This window comes from Typopeltis vanoorti, chromosome 3, assembly GCF_054136105.1.
Source record: "Typopeltis vanoorti isolate ZY-2024b chromosome 3, IOZ_Tvanoo_1.0, whole genome shotgun sequence".
In the NCBI taxonomy this organism is placed as follows: Eukaryota; Metazoa; Arthropoda; class Arachnida; order Uropygi; family Thelyphonidae; genus Typopeltis; species Typopeltis vanoorti.
Genome location: NC_143551.1, coordinates 72,511,041 through 72,532,379, shown reverse-complemented (window position 1 = coordinate 72,532,379; position 21,339 = coordinate 72,511,041). Strand labels below are relative to the sequence as shown.

The 21,339-nt window shown below is 37.9% G+C and overlaps 1 protein-coding gene and 1 non-coding gene across 2 annotated transcripts in view; both read right to left on the bottom strand.

Annotated features, from left to right (window-relative positions):
• The window catches only part of LOC150108263 (protein Aster-B-like), a 227,862-nt gene that overhangs the window by 109,018 nt on the left and 97,505 nt on the right, over positions 1–21,339 (bottom strand). The window lies entirely within an intron of this gene.
• TRNAT-CGU (transfer RNA threonine (anticodon CGU)) lies at positions 9,515–9,587 on the bottom strand. Its single transcript has one exon. It is a non-coding gene; the product is annotated as a tRNA-Thr (tRNA).

The following is a 21,339-nucleotide window of genomic DNA, read 5'->3' as shown; positions in this document are numbered from 1 at the left end:
GACTAGAGACCGCAGATGAGAGTCCTGAGAAAGATTAGTGGCATGAACAGATGGGAACAATGGCAAATCATATTAAAACGAGGATATTAGGAAAGAACTTGAGATTGCCAGCATCCAGGAATGCGTTAGCAGAGCTAATCTCAGGTGGTATGGTCACTTAAAGAATGGACGAGGAAAGATTAGCAAAACAAGTGTTCTCTGTCAGATTAGCAGGAAAATAACTCAGAGGAAGACCAAGATATAGGAGGACTGATATATTACAAAGTGTGCCTTAGACAATAGAAATATAAGATCTGATAATGTTGGAGTCTTGACAAGTAAGAGACTGATTTGGAGGAAAATTTAGATAGGATGTTAGTAATGATGTAAATTTTTCATGTAGTACTATCATATCCCATACACCCCCCCTTGGGGGTACATGGCAGGAATTTGATGACGATCAAAAAAATTAAAAACAACAAAATTCCAAACATTATAAAGTCACAAAAAAAAAAAAAACATAAAAATATTAATATCCCATTTCACTAACATTTGTGGTCTCAACATGAATTAAATGGTATACACTACCAACTGAAGATACCTCTACCTGATCTACTATTCTTAATAGTACCTCAACTATCAGTCTAGTCTACTGTCCACCTCAACTTCTTAACTACACTTTAAAAGATTCCTTCATCCACAGGGATGGAAAGAATAACAAACCTAAGTACTATCTTGTTGGTATTCTGAGATTCAAAATGCACTTTCTCATTTGTGATTGGTGATTTTTATCTCTTTTATTGTGTTTTTTTCCCTAGAAAAGTTGCATCTTAGGGTATATTAGTGTAGATCTTCATGTTTTTTAGTGTATTTAGTGTTCTATAAATTATTTTTGTTAATATATTGCAATAATAAATCTAGTTTTAAAATGGTGCCAAAAACACACAAGAAACGTAATGCTAAGAAGAGCAGCAAAGTTGAGAACAAGAAGACTTGCTCCACTAAGGAGGTTATTGAAGATATTGAGAAGGTTATTGAAAATGAATTCATTTCCAAAATAGCAAAATTAAAGCAGATTATCAGAGAGAGAGATGATTTGAGAATTACAGAAACTTGAGAGGCATTTCAGTGAACATAGGGAGGAAAAGAAAATTAAGCAGCAAAATAAGAAACAACAACAAAGCACGGAATCAGGTAAGTCAGTAAGTAACAAAAATCATGTACATAACAGTGCTTGTAAAAAGAACGATGTTATTTGGGATGGAGACTCTATCATAAAATATGCTGTTGTTGAGCAAGTTATAACTTCCAGTTTTCCAGGAGTAAAAATTAAAAATATAATGCAAGCAATTCAAAAACAGAAAAGAAAAGCAAACGACATCGTAACTGTAGTACATACTAAAGACTTAACTAGTGATGAGTTCAGAATGAGAGAGGGCATGAAAGGGTTATTGGAAGAGGGAAGAGTGAAGAGCAAGAAGTTGTCCTACTTTGGCCAAACAGGCAGGACAGCGAATATCAGAATTTCAGAACACAAGGACTACATCCGGTTTCACCATTACAGCAATTCTTCTTGCAAACAATGCTCTGGATATACACCAAAGAATACGGTGGAAGAAAGCCACAATAGTACACCGTAGCAAGTTTAAATTTGAAAGACTATTCATGGAATCAGCCTCAGCCCTAAGAAACCTGTGTCAAACCTCAACAAATTTGGGTGCATGAAACTGCCCCAACTTTGGGAGGCTTACATTAGGAGACCTTCAGCCCAACGGCCAAGAATACCTATATAGCCCGCTAGGGGAGGAAGGGGCACCATCAGGACTTTTAGGAAAACCATAGCGTCCTCGCTTCATTTCTCATTTACTGTGTTTAGTGGCTGCGTGCACATGTCTTTATTGTAAGTTCCTTTGTAGATGGTAATATGACGTTGCCAAAATATTGGAAATATATTAAAGTTTAATTTAATGTATATTCTATTGTATGTTGTAATTTCCTTAAGTTATTTATTAAGCATGTACAACATGTCTAAGCCTTTCTACGAGAAGAGCAAGAAAGTGAAAATAGTAAGTATATTATCTCGATATAATAAAAATAAATTAAGAAGAAGGACTATGATGGATGAGACTCTGTAGCTCAGTCAGTACAGATGAAGCCCTTTGGTGGGAAAGACCTGGATTCGATTCCTGTCCATGATATTAAGAACTTTATCTGGTCTCTTTTGACTAAAGAGCTGGAAAGACTAATTTAGCTGGCAATAGAGGATTTATTCACCTGGGGACTTGGGTTTTTCATCCCTCAAAACAGACAAACCGCCAAGTAGAACACACGCATACACATAAATATAGTTGAAGGCATAGGGATGTAAATGCCTTATACTCGTATTGTGTTTGTGAAGTCCAAGGATGCTTGGAAAGCTATTAGGGATATGTGGAGTGAGTCTGAGGGAAGATCAGATTTCTATATGAGGGATGGCCTACATCTGAATGCATTTGGTATCAAGAGTCTTGAAAAACTAATAATTAGCATGAGACCTAACACAGAGAGTCACAGAAACTAAATTATAATGGGAAGAATGGTGAGAATATGTACATAAGAGTGACAATGTTATATAATTGTGCTAATAATGGGAATGGGCATTATCATAAAAATTATTACGAGGAGAGAATGATTTTGACTTTATGTTCATCTGGCATGGACCCATCAAACATGTGCAAAGATGTCTACATGTACAAGACACTAGCAAAGAAGTGAGATCTCCAAGTTGAACTGTGTCATGCAGACTGCAGACAAGAGTATCCAAAAAGAACATGCAGGTAGATTATTATGTCTATACATGAATGCTAGAAGTATCAGAAACAAAGGGGTACGGTTTTTTTTGGACCTCAGATTGTAGGCATTAGTGAGACCTGGCTATTTTTAGGAAGGACAGGCAGGATAGCAGAGAAGGGAGTATGCTATTAATGATATCAAATGACTTGAATCCAGTTAGTGTTGAGATCTATGATTGTGGTACTACTACTAACAGTATTTCATGTGGCAGTGAATTTGAAGCCATCTGGTGTGAGGTAGAATCTAACAAGATCAACTACATAGTGGGGTGTTGTTACAGACCGAGTGGATCAGTTGCTAGTGATGAAGAAATGCATCACCAAACAGAAATGATGGGCATGAAAAAAGTAATCATAATGGGAGACTTTATTATTATTATTACGGGTAACTTCAAGGAGTCCTTAGACTCATCGAGAGAAGCCCTAAACATCATGTCAAGAACAACTATTCAGCATCCGCACAATATCTATCATACTTTGCTTTGAACAACTCATTTACAGTCATGGTACCCACAACAAACTCAGGCAGTTTATTCCACTCATTCACCACTCTCTAAGTAAAAAACCTAGTTCTAACACTCTTGCTCAGTTTCCATGGTTCTCCCTAGACCCCCTAGTTCTCCCACCACCAGACCTGTTCTGAAAAATTTTCTCTGAATTAATCTTGTAAAAACCCTTCAATAATTTGAATGTCTCAATCACATCACCTCTTTTCCATCTATCAACTAATTTCTATAACCCCCAGATCTTCAACCTGTTCTTGTAAGGTTCATTCCATAGACCAGCTATCATCTTGGTCACCTGCCTCTGGATCCTCTCTACCTCCTCCTCTACTGGGCCCAGATCTGGGCTTAGTAGTCAAGATGGGATCTTATCAAGGCTGGATAAAGAGGAACAATAACTTGCTTATCTCTGCTCGTCAAAGTATTCTTCATTAACCAAGTGATCTGATGAGCTGATTTAGCCACTTTTGCTATGTGCCTGCTAAACTTCAAGTCCCTATCCATCAACACTCCCAAATCCCTGGCCTTGTCAATCTCCACCAATGTGGTATACTGCTGTTAATCTTTTCACCCCAAAATGCATAACCTTACACTTTCTCATATTAAACTGACATCCATTCTCCTCAGCCGAGTCTTCCAATCTATCTAAATCATCCTGTAAAATTTTGACATCATGTGCATTCACTATTGCTCTACACAACTTTCCATCATCAGCAAACAAATGAACAGTTCCTCTCAGATCCTTTCCTATATCGTTAATGAACAAATTAAATAGCAGTCCTCCAAGAACAGAACCCTGTGGCACACCACTAATCACAGGCCTTCTTTTGGACTCTACTCCTGAATAAAATGCTCTCTGATATCTTTCCATCAACCATCCTCCTAACCATCTCACCAACCCTATATCCATCCTCATATGCTGCAGTTTACTGATTAGAATTCCGTGTGGTATCCTGTCAAAGGCCTTAGCAAGGTCCAGTAGAATCACTGTAAACTCATTACCCTTATCTTCAGCCATCACTGTGTTAAAAAAACATGAGCAAGTTTCTGAGGCATGATCTACCATGCTGAAACCATGCTGTCCCCATACAGCATCCTGTTATCATCTATCCATACCTGTATTTTGCTCTTGACTACTTTCTCCAAAACCTTGACAACGACTCCTGATATGCTGATTGCTCGGTAATTTGCAACAGCAGTCTTTCCCCTATTTCCGCCCCCCCCCCCCAAAGACTAACCCAGACCTGCGACTCAAATTAAACAAAATGGTCAAGGGCACTGACAATTCTTTTGCTGCTTCACATAAGATCCGAGCTGGTATACCATCCAATCCCACAGATACATTCACATTAAGGTTTTGTAATATACTATTCACCTCCATTTCATTCACCTCAATTCCTGTATAAGCTATTGGTTTCCTCATTCCTGCAATATCATCACCTGGATGATATACTTTTGCAAAGTGCTCGCTTCGTAATTCTACTATTTCAACTGATTCAGTTACCTCCATACCATCAGCATTCCTTAAAATCATTCTGCCATATACATTTTTTCTTTTACTTGCAGTATATCGAAATAACTGTTTGGGATTCTCTTTAGCTTGTGTTGCTAATTTCCTTTCATAATCTGCTTTTGCTTTTCTTATCACACTATAGTTACCCTTCTGGGCCTATGCTTTATACTGTTGTGTACCTGCAGGTCACCTTTCCTCCTTAAATTCCTTCCACAGTTGTTTCTTTTTTTTGCAGCTCAAGCTTAATGGTGTTATTCATCCATTTAACCCCCACCTAATTTACTATCCGGACTCTAGGTATGCAGTCAGCCATCCTTCAAACATTCCTTTATCAATTCCCATGTACTATCAACATCCAGCCCTTGCAGTTTTGCATGCCATGGCACTGAACCAAGCAATCTTCTAAGCTTGTCATACTTACCAGCCCGGTAATTCCACATGTACCCTGTCTTAATTGAAAATTCCACACATTTAGCCACCTCCCAAGTCAAGACCTTATGATCACTCTCACCAATTGGTGGCAAAGTGGTCATATTCATTACAGTCAAATTCTCAGATGCAATTACTAGGTCAAGCAGTCTTGAACATCTAGTATATTCCATTACATGCTGTCTCAGGTAGTCATCCCTTAGTAACTGCATAAAATCTATTTCCTTCCTCCCATGTGTCCTCTCCTCCTCCTTCCAATTAATGTTACCATAGTTGAAATCCTCCATAATAATTACCTGTCCTCCACTCATTGAGTCTATTTGCCTATGCATACATCTCCATCATTTATTCCATCGCCTGGTCGATAGCAGCACCCAACTGTATATTTTGTTCTGCTGGCCTCAATCTCATACCATATAGCCTCAAATGTGCTATTTTCACTATCCTGCAGTTGAACTTCTATTCTCTTTGTCTTCCTCATGCAGTTCATCAGCTATCATCAATAACATTCTACCCCCATTCTTTTCTCTTTGTCCCTCCTGCACACACTATACCCTTCACGTTCTATCCCACTAACTATATCATCTTCAGTCAGCCATGTCTCACTAATGCCAATAACCTGTGGCCAGGAAGAGCCAACCAAAGCCAAAAATGCCTCCTTATTGTCCCTAATACTCCTGGCATTAGTATACATAAAATGCAGAAGCACTCGTTAGTACCACCCCTATCTTGACACCTTATACTAACTATCCCATTCTGGTTTGTTGTCCTTCATACTAGCTCAGGCATATTATACATATTCTTGCACTCAACTGCCTCAATGATGTCTGCATATCCACTCAGCAGCTTCCCCCCCCCACTAATAGCTCGTTTCCCTGATTCTGCACATCCACTTTTAGTTCATTCAGCGACAATTTTTCCAGTCTCTGCAGACCAAATCCATTCAGATGCAAACCATCCTTCTTGTATAAGTCCTTTTGCCCATCAAACCCACTCCACACATCCACAAACTCCACACCTCCTGCATAACCTAAGCATAGAGTCATTCGGAATTATGGCCCTCCATCTCGACTCTACTCTATCATACCACGGCAACAGACTCGCTATCTTAACTCTCACTCTTTTCTTTTGCTACCTCTAGTAATTCCTTCAAGTCCTCTCTCATAGCAAATTTTTCACCTTTTAAATCATTCATTCCTGCCACTACTATCATTTCTTTCATCCTATGCTTTTGTGCTCTAATAGCCTCACTTACATCATTAATTTTCGCACCCAGAAAGCACGATATTCTCTCATCTATTACACCTTTTACTACTGAATCATCATACACCACTCGCTCCTTAATTTTTCTTTCATTCCTGATCATGCTCTCATTTTTCGTATCACGCATTTGCTTCTTTCTGTTAGCTGATCCACTTGGTAGACATTTTTGTAATCGCTCCAGCTGACGTTTTGTCCTATGCCATGCAATCTCCCTCATTGCAGCTAACTTTTAATTTTTTTTATCATTCAAACCATTCTCTCACTCTGTACTTTTACTCTCACTTTCAATGCTATCTGACGCTACATCGCAATTTTCTATCACATCTGGCGCTACCTCACAATTTTTTTTTATCACATCACTATTTTCTATCACATTATGACTTTCATCTACTACGTCAATCTTGCAACCTGAGACACACTTCAAATCCTCGCTTTCATGATACTTTCCCACCACTATTGCTCTCAAACCAAACTCCAGCCGCTCTCAGAAAAGCATACATCCTGCAAATGTTACACTGGAGGAACTCCCGTTCGTTAAATTTTTTAAACAAAGACGGTGATTTGTACGGCATTGCCTTTCTTCGCATTGGTGCTATGTGGTACGCTATGTATCTATTGTATCCTATCAAAATACCAATTTAACACTAATTAAACAAATTTTTATGCTAAACAGATTAACTCTGCAATATGCTATAATTCTAGGACAATTTTTAAACAAATAACGCTATTTTTTTAGAACTAAATAACTTATCTTTCGGAGCTCTTTAAACACAATCCTACCATTGATATTCGGCGATAATATCCAAATTATCCAATAATATCCATATCCAAATATTGATTGGATAGCAGTAAAATCTCATGAGAAGAATGAAACTGAATTTACTGAGCTGTTGTGAGACAACTATCTAAAGCAGCATGTGACAGAAGGAACTTGAGATCAAAGAGTGTTAGATTTGATTATAGTGTCAGAGTGCGTTTCAGTTAAAGAGTAACTATTCTGCCTCCAGTTGGTGACAGCGATCATGCAGTACTCACTTGGGAAGTGGCCACGTTTATGAATGTTCCATTCAGAAAAGGTTACATGTTGAACTACAAAGCAGGAAATTATGATCAACTAAGAAGTATACTGAGTTCACTGAAACGGCATCGGTTGCTGGATGGGAAAAATATCAACAGTGCATGGAAAGCATTTAAAAAGTACTGAAACGATGCAATATCAGAATGTGTCCCAAGAGTTCGAAGAATAAATAGGGTAGGAGTTCAAATGGATGTGTAATTTTATTAAACAAGAGATTTGTAAGAAACCGATGATGTGAATGGAATACCTTGTGCATAAGGTCAGTTATGATAATCATAACCAGCAGGCTAGAATAGTCACAACAGTTGTACAGAAAGCTAAGTCTGAGTATGTATTCAAAATCATTAGTGTCTATGTAGCAAAATGGGCACTAAGGAGTGCCCATTTTGCCATGTAATTTCAGAATTTCAGAACAGGGAAGATTCCACAGTAATGGAAGCAATGTATGGTAATCCCATTGCACAAGGGTGGTGCAAAAGACCAATGTATCCAACTATCGACCAATCAGTATCTCAGGTGTGGTGGGAAAGATATTGGAAAAATAGGTTAGGGTTCACATTCAGGTTGACAGTGAATCTCTACTTTCTAATGAACAGCATGGGTTTACTAAGGGAAGATCATGTTTTGGAAACTTGCTCACATGCTATAATAAGGTTACCATTGAACTAGATGAGGGGAATGGATACACCATGATACCTTTCAATTTTGCTAAGGCTTTTTACAGAATACAGCACATGGTAGGCTGTTGCATAAATTGGAGAATATGGGTTTGTATTATAGAATATTAACATGGATAAGAAGATGGCTGAGTGACAGATATCAAAAAGTGGTATATGGGGGATATGAGTCTGCAAGATTTAAGGTAACTAGTGGTGTACTACAAGGATCAGGCCTTGGTCCATTGTTATTCAATCTATACATTAATGACATTGAGAAGGATTTGACAGGCGATATACAGCTATTTTCTGATGCAAAGTAAGGTAGGGTAATCGGGAATGTTGGTGATATGCAGTACTTGCAGAATAATTCGAATAGGCAGGAATTGTGAGCATGGGAAAATGGATGTCAGTAAATGTAAGTCATACACTTTGGCATGATTAGATATCCAATGTCATATTATACTGGTGGGATTATGCTAGAAGAAACTGATGAGACTAGGAATCTTGGAGTGTTAGTAGAAAGCAAGTTGAAGTTCAAGGGACATGTAGCAAAAATTGCAAATACAACTCAAAAGATTATTGCAATGCTGAAACGAACTTTCACACATAAAGATAAAGATGTCATTTTGCCTCTTGCAAAGGAGAGTGTTTTAAAATGATATCAGGATTGTGAAATACTAATTATGAAGACATATTGAGGATTTGTAGAGTGTAGATACTAGCAAATAGGAGAAAGAGATTGAGATATGATTGAGACTTACAAACATTGGAAAGGGGCAAAGGATTTATGTTGATGGGATTTTTCATTTTATGGAGGGTGGGGAAAGAATTAGAGAGCATCCTTGGAAGATGAGAATGAATGCTGCTAAGATGGAGTGAGGGCTAGATTTTTTCTCTCATAGGGTGGTGAGTGATTGGAATGGATTGCCATTCAATGTTGTGTGTGCAAGCAGTGTGAATAATTCAAGAATAAGTATGATAGCTGGTGCATGTAATATGTGGTCTCGCTCAATGAGTCTGTGACTCTCTGGAGGTTATTATTATTATTATATGACATCTCCAGGTCCATAGACTCATCGAGGGAGGGCACTTACTCTACAACTCTGTCTCCACCACTCAATCCACCACCATCACTAGTAATTTCACAGATAATCACAAACATCCATGCCCACGGTGGGATTTCAACTCACAGCCTTTTGGCTGGAGAGCAGATATGCTAACCATTTGGCCAACCAGGCCGGAAAAAAAAGCTACTCGACAGCCACCAATGAGATTCGAACTTATGACCCCTGGTTTACGAGACCAGTGCTCTTGTCGTTGAGCTATGGTGGCTTGCCTTAATAATATAATAATAATAATTACATTCATTTACCATCTATCACTCTTTAAACTGTAGTAACCACAGTGACCTTTCTTACTATCTATCTCAGAAGATAATCTTCTTAGACAAAGAGACCTTCTATATCATCATTAAATAACCCAAACAGTGAGGTCGTCTTTCTTAGGAGACTTCATCATTCACAACTCAGAATGGTCCTTCTCCAATTCCACTAATCAAGCTGGTAGAGAAATGCTATGATATTTGCTGTCGGTTACAATATTTCAAAAAATGTCCACCTGCCCAAGAATACCTTCTAATTCTCTCCATCCCCCACTCAACACCTTTGATCTCTTTTTAACCAGTTCTTCTAGTAAATGCACTGTAGATGTCAGCTCTCCTTTTAAAGACTCAAACTATAATCTTATTCAAGTCCACTTTTCTGTAGAATGCCCTTCAGCCAATTACTCTCAATATTGTGCCCTTTTACACAATAATACTGCCAAATGATATGACTAGAATGATTTCTACATTTTTTCCCCTTTGGGTATACTACTGTTTCTGCTCTTCTGATATAGACACCTGTTTCAACTGAATATCTGAAATAATTCTGACAAGATGTACCAAAGTAGTTTAAGAAAATAATTCTGCATATTGCAATTAGCTTGAAAAAAACAAAATTCCAGCATCTCACTCATCAGTCAGCCTACAAGGATGCAAGCATCAACAGCTTTAAATTTTAAAAATAATGCTATTCCAAATGTGGTTTTGAAAGAGATAAGTGTATTAAAAGATTAGAATGAGAGTAAGCTTTCCAGTCCTTCACAAAGATCTTCTGGCACAGCTCGTACCCACTCATGTTTCCACCTCTCTCTCTCTCTCTCACACACACATCCAAACAAGTGTAACATCATCCAAATACACAGCTAACCTGCATGCATCATTTTTACTATATTGATGATAAATGCAAAATATCTCCTAATGTGCATTATCAAGACCTGCACACTACAAACCTGCTCTGGTGCTTTGTCAGGAGGACTTTAAAAGAATTCTGAACAGCATGGATACCAACAAGTCTTCTGGTTCTGATAGTACTACCCTCCCTTCTTTCTTCTTTGCTCGGTCTCCTCATGTCTGAGAACTTGTGACCCTAGCCACAATGTCTCTCCATTTTTTTCTATCTTTTGTTGCTGCAGTGGCCAATTCCAAATTAAGTCCAGTGATCTTTTCAATCTAGTCCAACCATCTTGGTATCCTCATTTTCTTTAGGTCCTTCCAACTGCCCTGCATAATTAGTTTTTCCAAGTTTTCATTTTCATGTCTTGAAATGTGACCCAAGTATTTGAGAATTCGTTCATTTACAATGTCACATAGCTGCCTCTTGAATTTTAGTTGACTTATTATACTTTCATTAGACCTTTTGTCCATCCAAGAGACTTTCAACATCCTTCTCTAGCACCACATCTCAAAGCTATTTATCTTGACCATATCTTTTTTTGCTGTGTCCAAAATTCAGTACCATAAATGAAAATCGAAAACACCAGGCTACTGACCAGTCTTGATTTAGTGCTGATAGAAATGTTTCTGCCTTTCCATATTTTCTGCAATTGCACCATTGGGTGACCTCACCATGGTAATTCTTCTTTTAATTTGACACTTATTAGAGCGTCAAGATAAATGTCACCCACCTTCTCAAAGTCAATGTTGTGGGCAAAATTGTCATTTTCATCTATGGCCATATATTTTGTTTTATTACGATTAATTCTTAAATCATATTTCAAGCTTTCCCATTCAACTCTTTTAATGAGGGATTCTGGTTCTCCTTTGCTGCTTGCAATAATAATGTTGTCACCAGCATATCTAAGATTGTTTATTCTTTTGTCACCAATTGAGAAACCACTATCATATCCATTAAGTGCCTTTCTCATAATGTATTCTCCATAAAGATTGTATAGATCAAGGGAGTATGCATTCTTGTCTCACACCTTTCTTAACATTGAACCACTGAGATGTTTTTATATCCATCTTCACTGCAGCCTGATTCCTCTCATAGAGTTGTTTTAAAAGGCACGTCAAATGTTCTGGGATTTCCATTTTATTCAGTATTTACCACAGGACCTCCTCCACCTGACATAGTCAAATGCACTATCATAATCAATGAAGCATATAAACAAGGGAATATTAAATTCTTGAGCCTTTTCAACCAAGTGCTTTAGATTAGAAATTTGATCACTGGTTCCATATCCTTTTCTAAAGTCTGCCTGTTCCACAGGAAGTTGTTGCTCAAAATATTGTTTTTATTATTATTATGATGATGATTCAGGTCTCCATGGAGGCAAAAGACTCATCGTGGGAGGTCCTTTATAGAGAACACAAAGTCTATCATACCACACCTTGAACTCATTGACCATTCGTGCTCTCATCACTCTATCAGGCAATGAATTCCAAGGTTCAACCATCCTCCATGCAAAGAAACCACTCCTCACCCTCTTGCTCACAGGTTTCTTTCGTAACTTCCAGGGATGGTGCCTTGTCCTAGTTCCACCAAGCGAAACCCCAGTGTCAACCCTGTAACTACCTCTCAACAAAAAATCAAATTACACCAATAGTACTCAGTGTTTCCAAGTGTAACCCTCCCAAGTACTAACCAAGCTCAACGCTGCTTAACTTTAATTATCAGACAAGAACCGGTGTATTCAACACAAAATGACCATTGGCATTATGTTAAGTCTTTCTTTAATGATAAAGAGAAGAATTTTGCTTGCATGTGAAATCAAGGTTATTGTTTTATAATTATGTGTATCTTTTTTTGTGTATTGATATAAAAATGGATTTTACCCAATCATCAAGCCAATCTTTTGTCTCCCAGATTTCATTACAACTTTTCTGATAATTTCGATTTCTATGGGTCCTAGATATGTGAGAACTTTGCTTTGTATTTGGTTGTGGCCTGGGGTTTTCCCTTTTCTGAGTTTGTTCAGAGCTTCTTCAATCTCTTCTTTTAAAATGCAAAGTTCCTTATGGAGGTCTTTGGTGTTTTCTTTGTTGAATGAGAGTGAATTATCTTTATACAGATTTCAACAATAGTCTTGTTGAAAATCTATTAAGGATGTCCGTTGGATCAATAAGAATATGATTGTTAACATGAGCTATACTTGAATACTTTGGTTTAAAATTTTATTCAACAATTTTATTTTACTAAATAGGTCTTTTTGATTTCAGTGATCCTCAATTTCTCTGCATGTGTCATGATAAAGTTGTTTTTATCTTTAATGCAGAGTCTTTTGATGAGCTTGGATAATTCACTGTAGCTCTGCCTGAGAAATGAAAGTCCTTTTGACTTTATTTCTTGTCTTTTCTCAACTTGTTTCAATGTTTCATTTGATATCCAGGGTGTGCTAATTCTGGATTTTTGGGGAACATTGACTTTGCAGTTTTTTTATTATTATTATTATTATTATTATTTGACACCTCCAGGGAGTCCAAAGACTCAGTTTCTAGCAATATTATTTTCATTTGGTCCAAGGTTCTTCTGAGGTTGTTTCATTAGTGTAATTCCCTAGTTCTAGAAAATTATTTTCCACTTTAATACTGTATATCAGTAATTTCTGTGAAATCTAATCTGGGGAGAATATGTTGTTTTATTTGTTTGCAGATGTATTTTCATATCAGCAATGAAGAGTTGGTGATCAGAGCCATAATCAGCTCTTGGAAATGCTTTAACATTTTTCATCATAGACTTCCATCTTTTGTTAATAAGGATATAATCAATTTGGTTCTTTGTTCTGATGCCAAGCTACCTCCAGGTGTATATAGTTTCTGTTGCTTAAAAAAGGTGTTAGTGACCATAAGTTCTCTTTCTATACAGAAGCCAATCAGTCTTTCATTTTGGGTGCCCATTCCATAATTACATCTAGACCCAGGACTGTCTTGTTGTGCTTTTCCATTCTTTTTCCAACTTTTGCATTGAAATCATCCTTAATGATCAAAATGTCTTTTTTCAGTATTGCATCTATGGCTAAATTCAGATCTCTCTGTAAAAGAGCTCAATGTTCTCTTTGTCAGCATCACTTGTAGGGACATAAATTTGTAAGAGTGTGATTGGTATTGGATTATAGTCAATTCTTAAAGAAATTATCCTATTGTTGATAGGGTTGCAGCTCAACACTGATTTGCATATACATTTTTTGATGATTGTTGCTATTTCATTTCTACTTATAGAGTGATGTCCAGTAAAATAAATGGTATTGTCTAGATGTAATGTAAAGTGTCCCTTGTTTTTCCAATGTGTTTCTGAGATTCCTAATATATTGATGTTTAGTCTTTTCATTTCATTTTATACTATGTCCAGTTTGCCTATATGTAGCAATCCTTGTACATTCCAAGTACCAATACATCTAATTTTCCTTAATTGGTGCTTTTTTTTTGTTTTAATTGTGGCTGGAAAAGGTTCTTAGCAGGTGGTGAGATTGGGAGTGCACATTCCTTTCCCTTCTGTGTCCAGAGATAATACCTTGGTTTGCCAGGCTGGTAGCTGCCCCACTTTTATCATCATTCTTCATTGTGGCTATGGTTGTCATGGGAGGATAGTAGAATGGTTTCCCCCCCTTGCCTTCTCTACCACAAAAAGCTATCACTGATGCTGATTCAGCAATGCCAAATAGCTGCCTGGACATGAGCCCTTTGGTAATATTGCATATCTTCAGCATCATGCCAGTATTGGAATGTGCTGTTGTCCACTTCCAGGGTGTCTCGCTTAGTGGACAACAGCACATTCCAGTACTGGCATGAGGCTAGAGATATGCAATATCACTAAAGGGCAATCCCCCTTGAAGGTACTCCACCTTGATGTGATGAGGGGGCTTGTGTGCTCTGACCACCCAGAGAGCTATACTGATGGTCTGGCTCCTATCCAAATGAGATCAACTGGCACAGTTACCAGCTTGGGTAGCTGTGCCAGTTGCTAAGCAGCCATCAGTATAGCTCTCTGGGTGATCAGAGCACACAAGCCCTCCTCACCACATCAAGGTGGAGCACCTTCGAGGGGATTGCCCTTTAGTGATATTGCATATCTCAGTTGGAGATTGTAGCTGTTGGGAAACACATTATGAGAAAGGCTGATCCAGAGTCTGGCTCCTACCCAAATGAGATCTGACCAGCTTGAGTAGCTTTGTCAGTTGCTAAGCAACCATCAGTATAGCTCTCTGGGTGGTCAGAGCACACAAGCTCCCTCACCATGTCAAGGTGGAGTACCTTCGAGGGGGATTGCCCTTTAGTGATATTGCATATCTCCAGCCTCATGCCAGTACTGGAATGTACTGTTGTACTGTTGTCCACTTCCAGAGTATCTCGGTTAGTCCGGCTCCTACCCAAATGAGACCTGACTGGCTTGGGTGGGCTTCCCAGTTTTGCTTAAATGTTATTCTCATAACTAATGCCCATCCTCTAGCATCACTGCAATCTTTATACTAATGTAACTTCTACTCATCAGCATGGAAACAAGACCAAGTCCAACCAATCCCAATGAAAGGAGATAAAAGCCAACCAACTATCATCCCACTGTGGTCAGTTCTTTATTTAAAAATAATGGATATAGTCCTCAATAATGAATTTATTCATCATCTTAACCACGCTACCGGCCAGGATGTATATATATGCCCAAGTTACCGTGGATGTGAAGTGCATATTAAAATTGTAATACCATTGATATTACATTGAAATATAAGATGGATACGAATGTATGAGGATGCATATTTGATCCATAATGACCGGTAAGGTGGTTAAAGCCCACCAATTAATCAAATTTTTTATTCATTTTTTTTTAAATTTTATATATATATGATAGGTATGATAGGTACAAGAATACCTATGCATGATAGGTACAAGAACTTATAGCACATCAGTGCCATGTGTGGAGTGCAATTAAGGACTGGTATTTTTCTTGAGCATCTGGAGGTTGTAGCTGTTGGGAAACACGTTATGAGGAAGGCTGATCCAGAGGACAGAGGCAGATGGAATAAATGAAAAAGAGGAGAAGCAAGTTTGATGTGTTTGCCATTATACTGAAAAGGGATGTTGAGCAGCTGCTGCTCTTGCTTTAACAGGTACAAGAGAAAGCAGAGGAATGTTATCTACAAGTTCACTAGCGCACTGACTAGAGATAGAGATTGAAGTGAGGATGGAGAGAAGTGTCATCTATGGGCTAAATTGCTCTCTTCTGGACAGCAGTATTCTTGAGGTGGGGGATGTAGGCTAAGAGAGATCAGCCATGGATCTAGATTGGCAGAATCCATAATGGTAGTTACTGATTAACTGTTGGGCCTCTTATATAGGGGAGAAAATTACCACTAGCTTCTTTATGTTGAAAAGAATGCTTAGTTTTTTAAAGGCTGAGAAAGCTATTAATGTGATATGTTTATGCCAGGAGAGGCTGGAGGTAAATGGGTCCAAAGAGAAAGAGAGATATCCAATCCAGTTTGGTGATTTATGTATTACTAGAGGTAAGAGAAGGTGAGCTAAGATCCCCTTTTGCAATAGAAAAGGCAGGACTGACATAGGTGACCAGGTTATCCTTGCCCCACTGAAGAATGGTATGGAGAGAAGTGCTTAAGGCATTAGTTGTTGCAGATGATCTTGAATCTTGGGATGTCCAAGAGCTGCATGGTTTGTTAAAAGGGCAGGATGAATGGAGTGTATTAATGTTGACAAAGTTGTGGATAAAATTAGTGGTGATTTAGAGTAGGGCATTTATGTGTAGGTTATAGAAAGGAGTCCTGAGGTACTACTACTACTGCATTGGTTGCAAAGCTCAAAGAGAGAGAGAGAGAGAGAGAAGGCACCATCTACCATCTTCTCACTTTACATCATACACAGCAAATGAATGGAAAAAAAGCTGGCTATCTAATTACATAGTGGCAAATACAGGAGGGCAGTTTATTAAGCAGGCCTTGATGTCAAACATTATCCAAGCCCTGGACATGTCTAGGATAGCAATGCATATTTCTCCAAACCTTTACATGGCACGTGTTCAGTGTGTGTGTGTGGAGGGGGGAATGTAGGCTAAGAGAGATCAGCCATGGATCTACATTGGCAGAATCCATACTGGTAGTCACTGATTAACTGTTGGGCCTCTTAAACAGTGGAGAAAATTACCACTAATAGGGATTCTGCCACTCTGAATCCATGGCAGATCTTGTCAACATCAGTTATCTATGTACTCAAGTTTTGGAAAGGTTTGCCGAAAAGTGCAGTTACTCTAGATATTTCCAAGGCTACTGATCAGCTCTGACACAAAGGCCTACTTACCAAATTACCATTGTATGGTCTATCATCCACCTCCTACAACTGGATTTCCTCTATGTAATTTATTGCATGTCATAGTGAACATGTTCCTTTCTTCAGATTTCTCCACCAATGCTGGAGTACCCTAGGGCTCTGTACTTCAGCCCATGCTCTTTCTTCTATTCATAAATTACTATTGATGCCTAACCCTAAATCCTACAGTATTTACAGTTTTGCAAATGCCAGTACACTCATTTATCTTTTTTCATTTGAAACCCTGCAGAGTCATGTATCCCAAGCTACAAGAACTTCCATAATGTGCTTTAAATACTGATTTCCTTGTTGTATTTCAGTAGGGTGAGGCCAAACTTATCTTCAATGCCACCAAAACACAATCTTCCTTTATTTCATGCAAAAGACTACATTTCACTTCCTCCGATCACTGATAATGTCTAAGTCTCCACAGAAGATCAGATATCTCTTCTTAGAATAATTTAACCATGAGCCTCTCCTATTATAAGCCCATCATGTCTAGAGCCTCCACTGCATCCAAAAAATTAGATGTGTTTTTAATTCAAGACATTATTTCTCATTGCTAACACTGTGTAAATAACAAATCCATCTTACCTTAGAATACTAAATTATACTCGACAAGAAATTATATTCTTGTTTAATCCATTATTCAAGTGTAGGTAAACAAATTTTGCAGGTGTTTTGGATATATATATATTAAGGATACCAAGTAATTTTATAAACTTGGTTTTTTACTCCTTCTCCCAAGTAAGCAAAACAGTTAAGTTTGGGCCTGAATGTAGTGCAAGTCTAAAACGTAGTGCCACACCAGGGCAACTCATTGTAAAGTTGGGTAAAACTCTGATCCCTATTCTTAGTATTTTCCATAATGTAAAACACATTTCACTAGAAGATGTATATTGTTATACATTATGGGTGGGGGATTCATTACCCAGACTGGTTTCAACCTTTTTTTTGAGGTCTCCTCAGTGAGTAGCTAGACCCTGAAATACAAAGATTTTTAGTAATACAGAGCCTTATCAACTTTACCTATACAAGTTGCTACAAGGTGCTTTTACTTTGAATAAGAAACACTGGATGAGATAAAATTTTCACATCTTTATCTCATCCAGAGTTTCTTATTCAAATTAAAAGCACCTTGTAGCAACTTGTATAGGTAAAGTTGATAAGGCTCTGTATTACTAAAAATCTTTGTATTTCAGGGTCTAGCTACTCACTGAGGAGACCTCAAAAAAAGGTTGAAACCAGTCTGGGTAATGAATCTCCCACCCATAATGTATAACAGTATACATCTTCTAGTGAGATGTGTTTTACATTATGGAAAATACTAAGAATAGTGATCAGAGCTTTACCCAACTTTACAATGAGTTGCCTGGTGTTGCACTACCTTTTAGACTTGAACTATGTTCAGGACCAAACTTAACTGTTTTGCTTACTTGGGAGAAGGAGTAAAAAACCAAGTTTATAAAATTACTTGGTATCCTTAATATATATATATATATATATATATTGCTATGCATTATGTGAAGGATCACTATCTAGTTTGACCAGTTTTGGCCTTTGTGGGGTTTCATCTCTGATCCAGAATATTTTAATATTTGCTACTTGTATATACGGAAAATATATGACTTCTGCATCAATTCAACCCTTGGTTTCTTTCTGGGTCTAGCTCTCACTGATGAGACCTCAAAAAGGTCAAAACTGATATGGGTAGTGACCCCTTCCATAATGAATATCAATATACCCAAAAGAAAGTGTGCTATGGTGGAGTTAGGTGGATTTTTTCCAGCATATCCTGCAGTGGATATCCAAAGTGTAGTCTGCAAGTCCTGAGTGTCTGTAGTGGTGGACCTGTCCTTCACTGTGCTCAGTGATTCTGATGTTGGCTTTCCTATCTGTTTGATCACATCAGGACAGCTTACAACTGTTTAGAGCACTATTGAGAATATGATTTCATACAGTTGGTTGCTGCTATATGCCAGGGGTGATCTAGAAGACATGAATCAGCAAATTAGTACGAGTATGGGGGAAACTCACTATGGTGATATATACTGAAATAAAGAGAATGGTAGGAAGGAAATGAAATTTATACACCTACTGAGAGACAATTACTTGAGGCAGCATGTAATAGAGAGGACTCAGGGCGCATGCATGAGTATTGGACCTGGTCATAGGATGAGAAGAGCTATCCATAACCAAGGTGGCCCCACTGCCTCTGAGTAAAGTGACCATGCAATCGTACTTGGAATTGTTAGGGAATATTTTCTGTGAGGAATATTCTGTTAAGAAGGGGTATATGTTGAACTACAGTACAGGTGGAAAGAAAGAATATTAATAGTGCATGTGAGATAGTTAAGGGGCAACTAGAGAAAACAATATTAAATTGTATACCTAAGGTAAGGAGGATTAAACAGGTAAGAGTTAGATGGATGAGTAACATTATTAAGCATGATATGCACAAAAACGAAAATGCTGTGGAGGGTATATAAGGAGAAAGATGACCAGCAAACTCATGAACAGTACAACAAGTCAGGAAAGAAAGGTGACCAGTATGGTAAGGAAGGCAAAATCAGATTACAAGAAGAAACTAGCCAAGCAGACCAAAGGAAAACCCAAAACAGTTACTTCGCTAGGTGGCAAGTAAGAGGAAAAATGACTAATGGAATAATAACCTTAATGAGTGCTGATGTTCACAAAGCAACAGAAGCAGATAAAATAGGTGAGTTACTAAGTGACCACTTTGCAAGGATATATCAATCATACAAGTGAAGTTAATGCTGTGACATATGTGATGGAGACTTATGTGGGAACAGAGATAGAAGAACTGGAGGTTCTTAGGATATTTCAGAATCTCAATATAAATACAGCTGTGGAATTAGATGGCATATCAAGTCACTTTCTGCAGGAATGTGCAAGGGAACTGGAACTTTAAGTCTCAACTCTGGTAGAGTTCCAAAGGAGTGGGAAAAAATAATTCCTTTCAATAAGGAAGATTCTAAGCCTGCAGTAGCAAATCATAGACCAATCAGTATTTAAGGAATGGTAGTAAAAGTACTGGAAAAATTGGTCAAAAAAAGAGTTCAAGAATGGGTGGATCGGAATATCTACTATGCGAAGAGCAACATGGCTTTGTGCAGGGTCAGTCATTCATGCCTTAGTAATGTATTAACTTTTTATAATAGTGTCAGATGAGTTAGATAAAAGAAATGCCTACATGATGATTCTGCTGGAATTTGAAAAGGCATTTGACTGAATACCACATGGAACTCTGTTATGCAAATTAGAACAAATAAGGATGAATATGACATTGGTTATGTGGATAAGGGGGATGGCTGTTGGACAGATATCAAAAAGTGGTAAATAGTGGAGCAGAATCCAGGCAAAAGCTGGTCACTATTGGTGTGCCTCAAGGTGCCAGCAGTGCTAGGACCACTACTATTTAATTTGTACACAAATGTAGGAAATAACCTGAAAGGAAATATTCAGTTGTTTGCTGATGACACAAAATTAGGTAGAGTAACTCTGAATTAAGGCAACGTGGAGTGCTGGCAGGATGATTTAAATAGGTTCTTGGTATGGACAAAAGATAGTAGTTTAATATGGAGAAATATTAAGTTGTGCATTTTGGGATAAACAGATTATAAGCTGTGTGTCACATAGATGGAACTGTACTCCAGGAAATAGATGAAGTAATACATTTAGCGGTGGTAGACTGAGAGTTAAAGTTTAGAGGACATGTTGCTATGGTTTTCATAAGATTACTTGGCTATTGAAGAACAAGTAGAGATAAGGAAGTTGTTATTCATCTTTCTAATGCCTTGATGCATTATCTGGATTACTGTGCTTAGGTTTGGTTTCCTGGGTTTCTTGGGGGGGGGGGGGATGTGTTGGAGAGGATTCAGAGACAAGCAACCAAGATGGTGAGTGATCTGTGGAATGTTCCCTATGAGGATAGATTGAAAATGTATGGACTACAGAAGTCAGTTGATAGATGAAAAAGAGGGGATATGATAGAAACATTTAAATTACTTAAAAGTGTTTTATACTGTGTAGGACTGAAGCAGGGGAAATGTTTCAACACTTGGCTAGACGAAGCACAACAAGAGGTCATCCCTGGAAGTTGAGTAAAGGTATGGTTAATAGGGGGCATGAGGACTAGATTTTTTTGCTTACACCATAGATGAGACCACATCTGTCTTATGAAACCTCACAAATCTAGCCTTGCACAACATGGAATTGAAAACGCTAGCCACAGGATCTAATGGCAAAATGCTAAGCTGCTACTTAGATCCACATATAAACATGACCTTTATATAAAGAAAGTGTTGAAGCCCTACTTCATAGACCTCATCTTAATCAAAAGGACTGTCTCACTATTCCAAAAGTTTGGGAAATTGTCAATTGTATTAAATAAATGTATGGCTTATATTTTAATTTAAATTAATTAGTTTT